A 16,409-nucleotide genomic window follows, 5' to 3' on the forward strand; every position below is an offset into this window, starting at 1 on the left:
CTAAAAAGATAATACATAAATATTGTACACATTTCATCACATTGTGTACTGAAAGAGGCTATTTTGTTGTAACCTATCTCTTAATATTAGTCCAGTCACTTAACTGACTGAGAAATATAATGTTTGCATATAATAGTTAGCTACAATAAATGTCTGTTGAATTGGTCAATATTTTAATATTGTCATGACCAGACCCCAGCAAATTATTTCCACTCGTTATTAATTATCCAGACAGCTACCCTAAATTGTTAACCTCAGCAGCAAGGAAAGATGAGCTGCTTCACCCTACTCTATTCACTCAATCCCTCAGTTGGTCACAACAAGGTTAGTCTACAGAGGACCTCATCCCCTTGTGAATGGCATTCTCCCAGACCAAATGAACTATTGATTTTAAAGAAGCCAAGTTTACCAGAATTTCCTGAGTTACCAGGAGTAAAACCATTACTTATTAAATCCAAAAATATTGAATAACAAAAGAAACATTCTCGCAGGTTAGAATTAAGAAGTGAATCCAAAAAAGTTAAAAAAAAATGAAAGGATACATAGATCGGTGTCTCTGACCAGTTTGTGAAAAGTAGAAAGTGGAGTGTTTTTTGTTGAACAGTCAATTTGGAATTCTTGGCTTTGTAGTTAGTTGAAGTCCTTTTATCCTATTTCAATTTTTACACGTTTGGTTGGCAGCACCCAAAGTGACAGAGTCCTATTTTTTGTGTCCTTCTGAATAACCTAATTCTGAAGTCCATAAGACTTCCAGCACTGAACATGAGTCCTTTTATCTGCAACACAGAGACTATTAATGGACCATTCTTTGGCCATAACCTTCACAACTCACTAGCATTCAAATTTTCACTTGTACACATAAACATTATTCTCAAGTACACCTTCTTCCATGCACACATTTTCTTTAAATAGTCCACTCAGACCTGGATTGCAGGTGAGTTTCCATGGGTTTCACAGAGGACTTTGCCAGACAGCTCTGAATTTATGTTTGCTGTCCTTGTTTTATCAGTAGCAATCCTTGTTTAAAAACATTGCATTCTGGAATTAAAAGTTTAAAAATGTTCATAGTAATCTGTCATCATGAAAATTTGCCACATTCAGATAAAAACCTCGCTGGAGGTCAAATCACAACATGGTTAACAGTAATGGTTAGGTAAGCTAATTAAAGACCAAATAAATAAAAGCTATGGTATCATAGATAGCAAGATCTCATAATTCATCTTAACTTGGATCACCTGAAGCATAACACATACTGGAAGCAGCTTGCTCTGGTGTAACCTATTAACTTAGTATGATTCCAAACATGTAAGTGTCCTGAAGTGTATTATTTGTGTATAATAGTTAGCTGTAATTAATGATTATTTGATTCTTCATTACTAAGATATTGATGCCCAGTTTCTTATGTTAAGAATGATAACAGGTAAAAACATCCTTCTGGAGGCAAATTCACATCATTAAGATTGCTCATATTCATTTAAATTGAATCAAGTTTGGCTCACTGGGAATATGCTGGATATAAAATGCTACAAAAAGGCACATTCTCATGCACAGTGCTAAAAATAGAAATGGTCGTATTCATATAATTATAAATTCATCAGAATATGTATAAGCTGAACAGTACAGTACAGGAACAGGCCCTTCAGCCTACCAAGACTGTACCGGCACATGATGGCTTTCTAAACTCAAAACCTATTGCCTGTGTGCGGTCCATATCCCTCTATTCCCTGCCTATCCATGTACCTGTCAAGATACCCCTTAAATATGACTATAGTATCTGTCTTTACCATCTCCTCTGGCAGTGCATTCTATGCACTTACCACCTTCTGTGTAAAAAGACTTGCCACTCATATCTCCTTTAAACTTACCCCCATTTACCTTAAACCTATGTCTCCTAGTAATTTCTGTCATGGGTAAAAGACTCCAAATATCCATTCTATCCATTCCTCTCATAACGTTGTAAATTTCTAGCAGGTGCTCCCTCATCCTTCAAAGTTCAAGTGAAAATAAACCAAGTTTGTCCAATGTCTCCTCATGACTAATACCCTCGAAACCAGGCAACATTCTGGTGAACTGTTCTGTACCATCTCCAAAGCCTCCACAAATGTCTGATATAGTGACAACCAGAACTGTACACAACATTCTAAATGAGGGTGAACTAAAGTTCTATACAGCTTCAAACATAACTTACCAATGAAGGTAAGTATGCCAATATGCGTGTTAGACCTCTTTATCCATTTGTATTGCCACTTTCAGAGAATTGTGGACTGGTATGCCTAGATCACTTATGCTAATGTTATTAAGGGTTCTGCCACTTATTAGAGAAAGTGAGGACTGCAGATGCTGGAGATCAGAGTCGAAAAGTGTAGTGCTGGAAAAGCACAGCTGGTCAGGCAGCATCCAAGGATTCCTGATTAAGGGCTTATGACTGAAACATCGATCCTCCTGCTCCTCTGATCTGCCGTCAGCCGTCAGCTGTGCTTTTCCAGCACCAAACTCTTCAATTCTGCCATTTAGTGAATGCTTCTCTCCTGCATTAGATTTTCCAAAATGTATCACTTCTCATTTGTCCAGATTGAACTCAATCTGCCATTTCTCTGCCTGTCTATATCCTGCTGTATCCTCCAGCAGTTCTTCTCACAATCCGCAGCTCCTCCAATCTTTGTGCAAACTTAATATTCAGGTCACCAACATTCTCCTCCAAATCACTGATACATATTACAAACGACAGGGGTCAATAATTCCTGTGGAACACCACTGATCACAGATCTCCATTCTGAAAAAAATCTTTTCACAGTGCTCTCTGACTTCTTTGACCAAGACAGTTCTGTATCCATCTTACCAACTCACCATGAGTCCCACGTGACCTGTATCAGCCTGCCATGAGGGACCTTGTCAAAGGCCTTGCCAAAGATCACTTAGAAAACATGTCCTACCCCGCTGTCATCAATCATCTTTGTCACTATCTCAAAAAGTTCCACTAAGTTTGTGAGACACAGCCTTCCTCACCCAAAGCCATGCTGCCTAATGCTAATAAGTGCATATTTTTCCAAATGTGAGTAAACCTTATCCCGAAGAATCTTTTCCAATGATATCCATATCGCTGGTGTAAGACTCATTAGTCTATAATTTCCCAAGCTCGCCCTGATGCTCTTTTTAAACATAGGAACAATGTTGACTATCCTCCAGTTCTCTGGGACCTCTTCTGTGACTAAAGAGGATACAAAAATTTTGTACAAGGCCCCAGCAATTTCCTCACCAGCTTCCCTCAGCATTCTGCGATAGATCTCATCAGGACTGAAGACTTGGCTATCTTAATGATTTTCAAAATACCCAACCTCATCTCTGTTTTTATATTGATATGTCCTTGAATATCAACATACCACCCTTGAGACTCACTATCCACCCCCTTCTTCTTTGTGAATGCTAGTGCAAAGTATTCATTAAAGATCTGAGGTGTTGGAAGAGTGGAAGTTGGCCAACGTGGTGCCACTATTTAAGAAAGGTGGTCAGGAAAAGCTAGGAACTATAGACCAGTGAGTCTGACATCAATGGTGGGCAAGTTGTTGGAGGGAATCCTGAGGGACAGGATGTACATGTATTTGGAAAGGCAAGGACTAGTTAAGGATAGTCAACATGGCTTTGTGTGTGGGAAATCATGTCTCACAAACATGATTGAGTTTTTTGAAGAAGAAACAATGAGACTTCATGAGGGCAGAGCAGTAGATGTGATCTATGTGGACTTCAGTAAGGCGTTTGACAAGGTTCCTCATGGTAAACTGGTTAGTGAGATTAGATCTCATAGAATACAGGGAGAACTAGCCATTTGGATATAGAACTGGCTTGAAGGTAGAAGACAGGGGTGGTGGTGGAGGGTTGTTTTTCAGATTGGAGGCCTGTGACCAGTGGAGTGCCACAAGGATCAGTGCTGGGACCTCTACTTTTTGTCATTTACATAAATGATTTGGATCTGAATATAGGAGGTACCGTTAGTAAGTTTGTAGATGACTCCAAAATTAGAGATTGCCTCAGAGTACAACTAGATCTTGATCAGATGGACCAATGGGCTGAGGAGTGGCAGATGGAGTTTAATTTAGATAAATGTGAGGTGCTGCATTTTGGAAAAGCAAATCAGAGCAGGACTTATACACTTACTAGTAAGGTCCTAGAGGGTGTTGCTGAACAAAGAGACCTTGGAGTGCAGGTTCATAGCTCCTTGAAAGTAGAGTTGTTAGTTAGAAAGATAGTGAAGAAGGTGTTTGGTATGCTTTCCTTTATTAGTCAGACCATTGAGTATCGAAGTTGGGAGGTCATGTCGCAGCTGCACAGGCCATTGGCTAGGCCACTGTTGGAATATTGCGTGAAATCTGGTCTTCTCCCTATCGGAAGGATGTTGTGAAACTTGAAAGGGTTCAGGAAAGCTTTACAGGGATGTTGCCAGGTTTAAAGGATTTGAGCTACAGGGAGAGCTGAATAAGCTGGGGCTATTTTCCCTGGAGCATCAGAGATATGAGGAGTGACCTTGAAAAGGTTTATAAAATTATGAGGGGCCTGGAGGGGACAAATAGACAAGTTTTTTTTTCCCTGGGATGGTGGAGTCCAAAACTAGTTGGCATAGGTTTAGGGGGAGAGGGGAAAGATATAAAAGTGACTTAAGGGGCAACTTTTTCACACAGAGGGTGGTGCATGTATGGAATAAGCTGCCAGAGGAAGTGGTGGAGGCTGGTACAATTACAACATTTAAAAGGCATAGGAATGGGTATATGAATAGGAAGAGTTTAGAGGGATATGGGCCAAATGTTGGCAAATGGAAGTAGATTAGGTTGGGATACCTGGTTGGCATGGACATGTTGGACCGAAGGGTCTGTTTCCGTGCTGTACATCTCTATGACTCTATGATTCTATGACCTCAGCCACTTCCTCCAGCTCAATGCATAAAATCCCTCCTTTGTCCTTGAGTGGACCTACTCATTTCTTAGATACTCTCTTGCTCCTTACATATATATGAAATGCTTTGGGATTTTTCCTAATCCTGTTTGCCAAAGACATTTCATGGCCCCTGTTAGCCCAACTAATTCCGACAATAGACCAGAATGATTTGTGTCTACATTTTCCCAAGTGTGTTTCTGATTGCAGCTACCCCATTGGAGGGAGGCACAACACGGAAGCAGACGCCTGCACAAAACAAAATCCACCCTGGTCATCTGTTGTAGCCTAATGGCCAATGGTAAAAAATGTAACTGCAGGGACTGACAGTGCATCCTGTGACCAATGGCTCAGGGTGAGGTACGTCACTGGAGGTCACCAAGGAAATAAGGGAGAAAAACCTTTTTTCCTAAGAGCCTGAGAAAATTGGGCATTCACTAAAGCTGTATTTAATTTCCATTGAGAAGGATCAATATAATTTTAAAATTGTGCACAGCAAAATTACTTACAAAACACAAAGCAATGAATTCCTGGAAACGTTTTATAAAGGAGAAAGGAAAAGAAAACAAGTGGATTTTTGGAGAGGCATCGTGTGAGCAGTTACTATTCCCTTCGGGAATGAGTCATTACATAACCAAATTGGACCATCATGCATCTCCATCATTGTCACTTCCCAACAATTCCCAACTAGCTTGATGTAACACCATTATCCAATGTAAAAGCACAAATGTTTTGATGTTGTTTTATTTTGTTTTGTCTTTGCACAATTACATTAGTCTTAAAGCAATAATTTATATCTTTTTTTCTCTCACTGGGTAAAAGCTGCTTTGACTGAAGATGTCTGTATGCACAATAGTGTGTCATTTTCTGCACTCACATAGTGGAGGGGGACCTGTCACTGACTTTGATCGGTGCACATTTGATGAGGCTGCCTAGACAGCTAACTAATTTAGAAACAAAAACTTACAGATGCATGAAAAATGCGCAGGATGTAGTGTCACACTTAACTGAGTTTTGCAGGTCAAATGACAGATGCAGCTCCCCAAACTCAAGGACAATCTCTGTCAGGAAGCCCTCATTTGTAAGGCATTTGCTGCATAATTTTGTTTGTTAGCAATGTTGTATGCTTCGCTTCTTTCACAAAAGACTAATTATCTAACATCAGCGTTTCCGATTATCCACCTCCCCCCATACAGCTCCCTGATTTTTTCCCCTCTTTGAAAGTATTTGCTAACCAATCACAGTCATACCCCTAATGTCTGCCAGCGAAACCCCTCTCCATGTCATTTGCAGCTGTCACTGTTACTAACTGAATTAGACTAAAAACACTGTGAGTCTTTTACTGGTTTGTGAACAAGAAACTCTATATTATAAGTCAAATTACAGCTCGTAAAAAAAGGGAGGAAATTGCCCAGTAAATTTTAAAATTAAAATAATGAAAACTGCAAAGATGTATTTTATCTGACACTCAGGCACATGGAAAGTAGGAAAGAATAAAAGTTTCACATCATTTCCGAATGCATCAACAAATGGTGAAGTCACGCATATAAATTTTTACTGCTAATTAGCAAAGTTTAAAAATGAGGGATCATTTTAGTTCCTCCAACTGAAATAAATGTCAACATATTATGTATTTACTTTGTCCCCAAATGCTTGACATACAATTGCTTTGTGATTCAGCTGTGCTTCATTATAAATTACAATTTCAGGGATGATTAATGGCCATTCATGTCCAAGAGCTGTCCCCATGGCTTAGTTCATGAATGCACTATTCAGTAAGGTACAGAGTGATGCAGCACAGAAAATCCTAGTTCCAATGACTAAACTTTGCTAAATTAGTTGGTCTCCATCAGAATGCTGCAGTTGGTCTCTAACCTCTCACCTTCAGCTTTGATGTCCCCGTAGTCAAATGGTCTACTGTCAGGCTCAAACCTGAAGTGATATTGGAGGGCAGCTGCTACCTATAAACTATAAATTCAGAGAATAAATCAGTATTTTCAGAAAACGTAGGGGAGAAAATTGAAATTGGAAGGTAAGATTAAAAATGGATAGTGATATGGATAGAAGGTATACATTCATGCCGGTGTTTGATGTTGTGATGTGATGTACATGTACCTTTAAAGGAGCATGTCTTAAACTGCTATCCAATGCTCTTCACCGCAAATAGGGATCTTATTGCAATAAAATTGAAGGCCAACAATTCCCTGCAGCCTTAAAATCTATATTGCAGAGGACTTAAGGAAGTGGCCCTCAAAGTAGGGGATGCAATCGTGGTCATCTGTCAAGATTCTATAGAGTCCGGAACAGTTCCTATGGATTGGAAGATAGCTAACGTAACCATACTATTTTAAAAAGGGAGAGAGAAAACAGGATTATAGACTGGTTAGCCTGACGCTGTTAGCAAGAAAAATGTTAGAATCCATGATAAAAGATTTAATAACAGACAACTTGGAGAACAGTGGCAGGAAATAGACAGAGTTGGCATGTATTTACAAAAAGGGAAAAATGCTTGACAAATCTACTAGATTGTTTTGAGAATGTAACAGTAGAGTTGGTAAGGGGAACCCAGTGGATATGGTTTACTTGTTTTTCAGAAAATGCTTTCATTCAGATCCCACATAAGAAATTAGCATATGGGGTTGAAGGTATTGTGCTGATATTGATAGGGAATTGGTGGCAGACAGAAAACAAAGCTTAGAAATAAACAGGTCATTTTCTGAGAGGCAACCAATGAATAGTAGAGTACAACAGGAATCAGTGCTTGGACTCCAGCTGTTCACAATATATATAAACAATTTAGAAGAGGGAACTAAATGTAATATCGCCAAGTTTGCAGTTAACGCAAAGTTGGATGGGAGGATAAACTGTGAGGACGTTGCAGAGATGCTTCAGTGTGATTTGGACAAGTTAAGAGAGTGGGAAAATGCATGGTCGATAAAGTATAATGTGGATCAATGTGAGGTTATCCACTTGGAAAGCAGAAGTATGAAGATGGGTTCTTATTTTGATGGCAATAGATTAGGAAAGGGGGAGATGCAACGAGACCTGACTGCCCTTGTACACCAGTCACTTAAAGTAAACATGAAACTGTAGCAGGTGGTGAAGAAGGCAAATGGTATGTTGGCCTTCATAGCAAGAGGGTTCAGGGTACAAAAGCAGGGATGTCTTCCTGCAATTGTACAGGTGCCTTGATGAGACCACACCTGGAGTTTTGTACAGTTTTGGTCTCGAGGGGGCTCTTATAGAAATCTATAAAATCCTAACAGGACTACGCAGGGTAAATGGAGGAAAGATGTTCCTAATAATGGGAGAGTCCGGAACCAGGAGTCACTGTTTAAGGATTCAGGGTGGCCCATTTAGGACTGAAATGAGGAGAAGGATCTTCACTCAGAGGGCTGTGAGCTTGTGGAAGTTCCTGCCACACAGAAAGCAATGAGGCCAAATCATTGAATGCTTTCATGGAGGAGTTCTTGGGGCAAAAGGGATTAAAGGGTGTGGAGAGAAAATAGGCACAGGGCTATGTGTTGGGTGATCAATCATGATCATTTTGAATGGCAGAGCACGCTTGAAGGTCTGAATGGCCTCCACCTACTCTTTTTCTATGTTTCTAATCCCATGACAACACAGTAGTCATATAACTTAGGTATGTCAACATAGCATCCCAGTCACCTATATCTGCATATAGTCTTATCTTCAAATAAAGAACCCACGTTATTTTTGACAAATCCTTGTTACATGATTAGTAAGTTTATGACAATTAGAACAGCACGGAATTTGGCGTATACACTTTCAAACCAGCCAGACACTAGAACAGTGACTAATGAAAGCATCCATGTCTCAAATCAGGATTATTTTTAAAGATCTAATTGTTATGTTTTAAAAAGGAATCTTTGAATGCCTTTTAAATAATATTTCAAAATATCACAATGCCAATTTTGAATGGAATGGAATAAAACTGGAATGAATTGACGCAGATTTGGTCCAGATTAAAAAAAAAGCAGTAAATGTGTCTCCTTCAGAACGTGCTGGTTAATGTTTCTTATCCCTCTCAGGTGGAAAATGTACAATCTTCTATCATCAGGTACCCAGGAGCTGTGCTACTGTCAGCAATATATTAATCTCTCCTCCTGGCAAGTATCCATGAAGCAAGATTAAACACAGCATTTCTATTTCGATGTTGTTTCTGAGTGCACCTGATAGACACCCACCAGTCAACCTCAGTGAACGAAATGTACCAATAGGAAGGAGCTCCAGTCATTCTTGGAGAAATTGTTTTTAAAGTCATTTAAAAGAAATAAGGAGTTGTATTAGAAGTCACTGTGGTTTTACTATTGCTTGTTTCTTTTGGGTGTTTGCCAGGAACACACTAAGAAACTGGCAGTTCTAAGACATAATAGCACTGAATTTGTGTTATCAGCCAAATTAAGTCAGACCTGCACTGGGCATCAGACAGGCTCAGCTTCGCCAAACATTGCACACTAGCTGTTCCTCTTAATTTGAACAGGTACCCAATCACGTGCTTAAAGAGCCTGGTCAGCAGAACAATTGTTTGCAGATGAAACATTCAGTGAGGTAGCACTGTGTACAGAGCCGCTAATTCCTTTTAGAAGCTTGTCTGAAAAGAATACACTCCATTAAAGGAAAAATATTCTCAAGATCTGTATAATGCCGTGATGAGTCAGAAATATCTGCAGAAGAAATGGCAGGGCCTCCCCATTCACTGATTCTGAGAAAGTCACGCTGAAGATGATAAAGCAGGAAAGGCACAGTGCTTTCATAGCTGACGCCTAACTTTGTGAATAGCAAATACCATCCTGCTCTCAAAGATTGTAGGCCATCTTAAAGGCCTGCCCAACATCTGGGATATGACAGGAGGACAGAAACAAATAAACAAGTATCTTTTCATTGAAAAAGTGACAGTCGTTGTAGCACAATCTGATTGTCTGACATGAGAAACAGAGAAGAAAGGAACAGAAGTTATCCATTCAAGCCTTCTCTGCTATTCAATACAATCATAGCTGATCATCGAGCTCAATGCCTTCATCCTACCCTCCCTCCATATCCCTGACTCCCTTTAGCTTTAAGAGCTATATCTAGAGTGATAGAATCAGAAAAACAGCACAGAAACAGACCCTTCGGTCCAACTCATCCATGCCAACCAAATATCCTATTTAAATCTAGTCCCATTTGCCAGCATTTAGCCCACACCCCTCTAAACCCTTCCTATTCATATACCCATCCAGATGCCTTTTAAATGTTGTAATCATACCAGCCTCCACCATTTCCTCTGGTAGCTCATTCCATACATACACAAACCCCCGCATGAATAGGTTAATTCTTAAGTCCCTTTTAAATCTTTCCCCTCTCACCTGAAACCTAGGCCATCTAGTTTTCGACTCTTCCACCCTGGGGAAAAGACCTTGTCTATTTATCCTCCCATGCTCTCATGATTCTATAAACCTCTAAGGTCACCCCTCGGCCTCCGATTATGAAGGAAAAACGGCCCCAGCTTCTTCAGTCTCTCCCTATAGCTCAAACCCTCCAACCCTGGCAACATCCTTGTAAATCTTTTTGGATCCCTTTCATGTTTCACAGCATTCTTCCTATAGGAGGGAGACCCGAATTGCACACAATATGCCAAAAAGTGGCCTAACCAATATCTTTTACAGCGGTAACATGACCTCCCAACTCTTATAGTCAATGCATTGGCCAATAAGAACAAGCATACCAGGACCTTACCATGAAGTGTATAAATCTTGCCCTGATTTGCCTTTCCAAAATGCAGCACCTCACACTTATCTACATTAAATTCCATCTGCTGCTCCTCAGCCCATTGGCCCATCTAACCAACATCCACCTCTTTCTTGAAGTTGTGCCATCAAGGATTAGTTGAGTAACAGAAAGTATGGAGCTGGAATAGATGGCTATTTGGGCTTTTCAAACTGTAACCCGTTGAGTATTGCAAGGAGTATGTTCAACTATTTGCAATCCATAGAAATGACTTAGATAAAAGGACCAAATCTATGGTCACCAAATCTGTGGATGATACAAAAGATAGGTAGGAAAGAAAGTTGTAAAGAGAACATAATGGGTCTGAAAAGAGATTACGGTAAGTTTAGGTGAGTGGGCAAAAAATTATCAGATGAAATATAATGTGGGAAAATGCAAACTCATCCATTTTGGCAGCAAGAATAGAGAAGCAGTAGATCACTTAAATAGACCAGGATTAAAAAGCTTGGCAATGCAGAGGGATCTGGGTTTCCTGCTACACAAATCACTAAAAGCCAGCATACAGGCACAGCAAGTGATTAGAAAAAAAATCAAAATTTTCTTGGCTTTAGAGGGGCTACTAGAATATAAACGTTGCCAAGTTTGACTACAATCATATATAAGGCATTGGCGAGACCACATCTAGAATAGTGGGCACAATTTTAATCTTCTTAAAGGGGTGGCACGGTGGCTCAGTGTGAGCACTGCTGCCTCACAGCACCCAGGGATCCAGCTTTGATTCCAGCCTCAGGCGACTGTCTGTGTGCGTTTGCACATTCTCCTCGTGTGTGCATGGGTTTCCTTGGGTGCTTCAGTTTCCTCCCACAGGCCAAAGATGTGCAGGTTCGGTGAACTGGCCATGCTAAATTGCCCATTGTGTTCAGGGATGTGTAGGTTAGGTGCATTAGTCAGGGGTAAACATACAGTAATAGGGAATGGGTTTGAATAAGATACTCTTTGGAGGGTCGGTGTGGACTTGTTGGGCTGAAAGGCCTGTTTCCACACTGTAGGAATTCTAACTCTTATTTGAGAAAGGATGAAATAGCATAAGAAGGTTCATTCAACTGATTCCTGGGATAAAGGGATTCTCCTATGAGAGTTTGGGCCTATATGCATTGGAATTGAAGAATCAGAGGTGATCCAATTGAAATATATAAGATCCTGAGTATATTGAAAGGCTGGATACTGACAGAATATTCCACTTTCCCAGGGCAATTACAACTAAGGGGCGCAGTTTAAAAATAGGGGAGTCTACCATTTAAAATCGAGGTGAGTAGAACTTTATTTTTAAGAGGGTCATTGAAATGTGGAATCCTCTTCCACACAAAGCATTGGAAGTAGAGTCACTGAATATTTTAAAGTTACTTAAATTCTTGATTGACAAGGGAATCAGAGTAAAAGGGAGTAAACAGGAAAGTAGAGATGAGGTCTCAAACAGATCAGCCATGATCATATCAAATGACAGAGTAGGCTCAGAGGGCCAAGTGGCCTACTCCTGCTTTTCATTCACATGCTCATCTCTCTTAAAGCCCACAGTGACCAGCAGCAATCTGATAGCACAGTAACTCTCTCTTTTGAAAGACTCATGGACAGTGAGGGAAACCAGGCTTACAGAGAGAGCGGGGGAAGTATAGTGGTAAGGACTCGAAGCACATCAATATGTAAATCTGTAGAACATATGAGAAATATTGTATTTACTTATCATTTATTTGATTTGATCTGATTTATTTATTGTCATGTGTACCTAAGTACAGTGAAAAGCTGTGTTTATGAGCAGTATAGGCAGATCATAGTAAGCAAGGATGTACAGATCATAAGATGAAAACAAAACCTGGACAAAGTGATAAAGATTACATCACACAGGGCGTGCGCTAGGCAAGGTCAACATTATTTGAAGCATTTTTCAGCATGATGTATAAACTGTTACTTCATGTTTTGATGTTTTTGTTTGATATTAGTGTTAAACTTATTTGTTATAAATTATGACACTGATGTGCAAACTAATCACAAAATGATTGACAACTTGATTAGATCCAGTAGCTCAAACATAAGAGGGTAGGAGCAATTTGATTGGTGGCTCATTTGTCCAATCCCCAAATGCAGATGGTTGGGGGTGGGTCAGAAGCCTTTGACATCCAATCCAATCCAAACTGGTCAATGACTCTGTAGATATCTGTACACAGGTACAATGGAGGTGAATAGTTGGATGGGGGCATAGAAGGGACCTGAGGCAGGCATTGAGCTGGATCAGGGTTGAGGATGTAGGGCTTGTGACAGCTGCCAACTGCTGAGTCAATTAGTCCAATTAATTTGCTCCTTCAGGACACTTGTTGGAAGCCCACAAGAATTAAGGTGGGTGTGAGCCCTCTGCTGAGGCCAGGATCTACACACTGAATCAAGGCACACGCTCATCAGCAGACCAGGGGCAAAGATCTATTGATGCCTCGTTGAGTTTAGTCCCTCACCTGCACTGCAATTTCCACAGGGTCATAACCGTGGCCTGTGTGTCTTGTAGAGAAATAAGATCTGGCGACAGTGGCCTCTTTTGAGATTTAATCTCTGAAACATTCTCTGAAGAACACCTGCATCTTAATAGTCCCTCTCATTTTTTCTACCTACATAAGCAGCTCTCACCTGTACAGAAGGGGTGCAGATCTTATATTGTTGGAGGCTTCTTCTTGGCCCTCCAGCTTTAGGGGTTAATTTTCCACCCCCTCAATAACCACCCTCTAGGTTTCATCGTTGTCATTTGTGGATTTCCAACTAGGATATCCCCTGACGGCAAGACCAGTATCACGGATTGTGAAAATTCAACCAGTATGTGTTGCCTATTTATCAGATTTTACTGTTGACTAGTTTTGGAGAATTTATTGGACAAAAAGGTAGAGTTATTCTGTCAAAAGTGCAGTGTACGTTCAATTTTCTGTATGAAGAGGAACACTATGAAATAGATACAAATTCATTGCTGATTGTAATCTATTCTTTCACTGGTCAATTGGTTTACAAGTAACTTTGTCTTACCATAGTGTTCATCAGTCCAAGTTTTGGACGTTAGTCGAAATGACTAAGGTAAACTCAATATTACCATATCCAATGGTATTAACAAAGATTTTTCATTGTTAAGACCCCTGAATTATGATTTTACTGTCCAACAGTTAGTCATTAAAGATAAGCTTCCGCTATATAGAGCATTGTGTTGTTCCCTGGAAGGGGGGTACTCAAACCAAGAGATTATTTATGACACAAATAAAATTTGTAACCTGCTGTATATGTGATCCCTTTTTGTTTTGCCAAATTATTACTCATGCTATTTTGTAGTCACTCCTCTGTAGTCTACAACTGTCCAGGTCAATAGGAGGGGGATCTATAAAAGGTGCAAATTGCAATGCAAGAGTGCAAGATATTTTACAGGGACCTGTGTGAATTATGTGTCAATTAATTGCTTGTGTCATGAGGCAGCATAAAACAAGAAAAAAGTCAATTGTCCATGTCCTGAAAATTTCAGCTGAATCTATCTTTTGGATCTGATTAGTTTGGCCTTGCTTCTGACTGTTGGTGGTGAGCATTCAGCTCACATAAAGTGATGTGAAATGATTTCAGAACAAGTCTTGAGTGGAAGCATTTAACCTCTTTTTCTGTTGTTTGTCGGAGTTTAAATTACTAATATACTGCTGTAAGATCAGCAATTCTTCCCCAGACCAATGTACAGTCTATATGGCAAGAGAAATTACATTTATGTAGCACCTTTCACACCAACAGAATGTTTTAGATTGCTTTACAGCCCAGGAAGAACTTTATCAGTGAAGTGGTACTATAAGGAAGGCAGCCATTATATGCAGCAAGATTCCACAAATGACAATATGATAATGGCCAAATAATCTACATTTATGTTGATTAAGGAATAAATATTGTCCAAGAAACTAGGGATAGCTCTCCTGTTTGTCTTCCAAAAATTGCCATGGGATATTTAACATTCACCTGAAAGGGCAATCAGAGCAACTTAACCAAAGATCAGCACCAGCATGGCATTCACTTTCTCAGTTATTGGATTGCAATTTCAGACTTGATTATAATGCTCAAGTCCTGGAGTGTGACATGAACCCACATCTTTCTGGTCAACGGAAAGAGCACAATTAACAGAATGGGGTATTATAAAGGTTGCTTAGTAGAATTACCCTGCAGTGGTTTTGTTACAGGATCTTACAAGTGAAAAGTTCACACCCACACTTACCCACATAGTAAGGCCCTTACAATAACACTTGTCTACATGCAACAGATTGAACGGATTTGTCTCTGCTCCAGTATCTCTCCATTTCTGGCATTTGTTGCAATTGCTGGTTCAAATTGGTCAAATACTACAAATTGATAATGAACGTGGGCTATTTTGATCTCAAGCCTGTTTTGCACAACATTATTATATTTCCAAACTCAACTCTTTTGGCAGTGGTTAAGGCTAAACAGATACAGGCAATTCCCTCAGTTCTGAAAAGACAAATGAATGAATGAATCACTTAGTTACTAGCATGGTAAGTTACAAAGCTTGACAGATGATCCAAAGCTTGTAACCAGCCTGCTTTTTGTGTCAGTGTAGTTAGAACAAAGTTGGAAAGGATGTTTAGATTTGAAATACTTTACAAAAGGAAAGTTGGACTTAAATTCATCCATTAGAGCTCTGACGTTTCCTTATTGACATTAACAGATTCTGAAGAAAGAAGTCAAAGTGTAATAGGAGTGCTATACCAGCCATATGGATAATCTAGTTGTGTTCTAATGGGCACCAAACATGTGTTAGAGTGATGAATCCATAGCAAAACAGCACCTTGGTCAATAAAATCAAAATTACTTCAAATCTGGGTGTTTCGAAAAGCCACAAAACTTTATTATTTCCAACTTTAAAATGAAAGACAGGTTAACAGAACGAGGTATTCCATTCAGTTTTTATGACTGTCTTCATAACCTGTATTAACTGAGCACATTTTTCAATGATGGGGAAAACACGTAAAACTTTCAGGTACACAAAAAAATCCACTTGACTAAAAAGTGAAAAAGAGAACTCCTCACATGCCTATCTGAGTTTAACTAATGCAAGGTATTAGTATTATCTACGTATATCTGTGTGGTTAATTTCCCCACCCACATAGTGGTTAGGACTGCCTGTAATCTTTAGATTTGCACTTAACTCTTTGACGACTGTGATACTATTTTTCTATTTAAAAGAATTTGCAATGTTAAACATGAAGCATTTAAACAAATAGTTATTCTTATTTTTCCTTAAAATGTTTTCTTATCAAACCCCTTCACATGGGGTACCTGGGCAGTATGGTCAGAAAGAATGCAACTCTATGACTGGAAGATACAATTTTAGATCAGTTCACGCATCAAGACTTTTCTCCCTCTCTCTCCTGAGAAAGACAGAATTATGGTTCATCCCTTCAACTGACAACTTGGCTCAAAATTGTAAACTCTGGCCACCTGCAGTGACAGATCAGAGAATATTATTCACGGGTCCTGAGGAATAAAATCATAGCTGGATGTCAAGTTTTCAACGGTTCATGAGTTATTTGTGATTCAGAAATAATTGGGGCAGATTACCGATTGCAAGCCAGACATTCTTTTGTGTAAGTGAAGCCAACTCAGGAATGTCAAGAAGGGTGGAAGCCTTGAGTCAGAATAATTTCACAATCGCAAGGCTTTTGAACGATATGAAAGGCACAGGG

The 16,409-nt window shown here is 39.6% G+C and overlaps 1 long non-coding RNA gene across 1 annotated transcript in view; it reads left to right on the forward strand.

Moving 5' to 3' along the window:
* Nucleotides 1–16,409, forward strand: part of LOC148142505 (uncharacterized) — a 133,467-nt gene that overhangs the window by 101,827 nt on the left and 15,231 nt on the right. The gene's annotated exons all lie outside the window — the stretch shown is intronic.

The sequence above is a fragment of the Chiloscyllium plagiosum genome, unplaced genomic scaffold (assembly GCF_037043375.1).
Source record: "Chiloscyllium plagiosum isolate Xiang-an unplaced genomic scaffold, Cpla_swu_hap1 HiC_scaffold_28, whole genome shotgun sequence".
In the NCBI taxonomy this organism is placed as follows: Eukaryota; Metazoa; Chordata; class Chondrichthyes; order Orectolobiformes; family Hemiscylliidae; genus Chiloscyllium; species Chiloscyllium plagiosum.